This window comes from Penaeus monodon, chromosome 32 (genome assembly GCF_015228065.2).
Source record: "Penaeus monodon isolate SGIC_2016 chromosome 32, NSTDA_Pmon_1, whole genome shotgun sequence".
In the NCBI taxonomy this organism is placed as follows: domain Eukaryota; kingdom Metazoa; phylum Arthropoda; class Malacostraca; order Decapoda; family Penaeidae; genus Penaeus; species Penaeus monodon.
This window is the reverse complement of record NC_051417.1, coordinates 8016367-8018047: the sequence shown is the minus strand read 5'-3', so window position 1 is coordinate 8018047 and position 1681 is coordinate 8016367. Positions and strand designations below refer to the sequence as shown.

General features: G+C 32.8%; 1 protein-coding gene across 3 annotated transcripts in view; it reads right to left on the bottom strand.

Annotated features, from left to right (window-relative positions):
- LOC119593469 (longitudinals lacking protein, isoforms H/M/V-like) overlaps positions 1-988 on the bottom strand; it is a 53982-nt gene extending 52994 nt beyond the window's left edge. For 2 of the 3 annotated variants that reach the window (XM_037942396.1, XM_037942398.1), the window contains exon 1: positions 912-988. The gene's annotated coding sequence lies outside the window, so the exon portion shown is untranslated. The remainder of the gene's footprint in view (positions 1-911) is intronic. The other variant, XM_037942397.1, reaches the window with a different exon arrangement.
- Positions 989-1681: the final 693 nt, after the last annotated feature.

Sequence of the window (1681 nt, the reverse complement as noted above, 5' to 3'; positions counted from 1 at the left end):
ATTTTGTCACTTCCTCAATTTTCTGTCATTTTTTTCATGCTGCTGGCAGAGTACGTGTGATGAAGCGCCTGGAATATCTGAGTTTTGCATCCTCTATACTACCCTTATTATTGGTTTGCAAAGGAAATGCAATAGAAGAAAAGCATCTTAGAATGTTATGTTCTATCAGGTGGCATGATCAGATTCTTCACTTTAGGTGTTAGGTGTCACTTCCAATAATCCCAGTTTTAGGTTACAGAATTTCTGCAACAAACACAATGTTGCCTCAATTGCAAAAATATTTTAAAAGGCAATATTATGTACCCTACCATTCTGCATAAGCTGCAGATCATGAAATTCAGAATAAAAGTATTACCTATATACTATGAGTGTGAAAAATCATTGAATTATCAGTAAAGGGAGCAGTTCACTCAAGATAAATTTAGAATTACACCTCCATAAAACTCTTTCAAGTAACATAATCCAATTAATGATTCTATAATAATAATAAAAAAAATTACAGTTACAACGAACAACACATAGCTATATAACACACACACAAAACGTAAAAAATCAATTATGGTAAAAGAAAATTGCTTTAAAATACCATCAAAGCTGATTTTCCCCATGTAAAAAATTATGCCCAAATAGCTGCCTCTTTTGTCGCTCTATTATCGAACAAACAATAATAAGACCAATCAAAAGCGGCATATGAAAGTAATCATGATTAATGTCCTATCAAGAGACATTTATTTCTTTTCACGAAATATATAATACGAGAGTCTGCCATGACTAGGAACCTCACACTTGACACCCTTATTTCTTGCTATTTAAGCCGATTTCTCCTCTAATTATGCGCTCAACTATGTATCCGCCTATTCACTAGATCCGCAAAATGTGAATTACGTTAATACTCGATATCTGTCGCTTACCTGAAACGTTTCTTAATTATTCCCTTTAAACGATTTTTCGGGGCTTGTCCTTCATTTTGTTTATTACCTTCGAATATCCGAATCGCGTTATGTCATTTAATACAGCCCATTATATCATAGAACCTTCTTTTTACTAACTTTAAGTATTATTTTCACGTTAAAAATGATTGTGAATTATACTATAAGACTTCTTAAAGGAAGAAGATACGAGAAACGACATAGCAATCATTAATATTGTCTCCGTTACAGAACCTGGATATAGAGAAATATCTTACAAAGAGGGTGCGCTCATTTGCAGTTAATTAACAAATCGTATAATTATTGTATTTTTACATGTTGCATTTCACACTCGCTGACTTGCTATCATCAGATGGTCGTACCGGACTTAGTAGATTATGACTAAATCTGCAGTAGCCAATGTGGCATACATTTTAACAATATATGTAAATTGCAAATTTGACGAATAGAATGTTTTGTATCTAAAGTTTGGTGTATTTTTTTTTATTATGAAGTGCATTTTATGCTTTTGCCCTTATATAGAGAAAAGTCAAATGCATCATTTTATAAATTAAATGAAATTGGCAAAATTGCAGTAATGGCATCTGCTTGAAAGACTGAAGAAGCGTCTCGTACTATATTTTCATTGCGCTAGTCAAATGCTAGCATTCTCGATTCACATTTTTTTTTTAACCTTCTGTGTTCATGTTGTTATTTTCGTGTATGGAGTGTGAATTTGTCTAAGTCTCTAAGAGTTGTTCATGGTGGTCGTC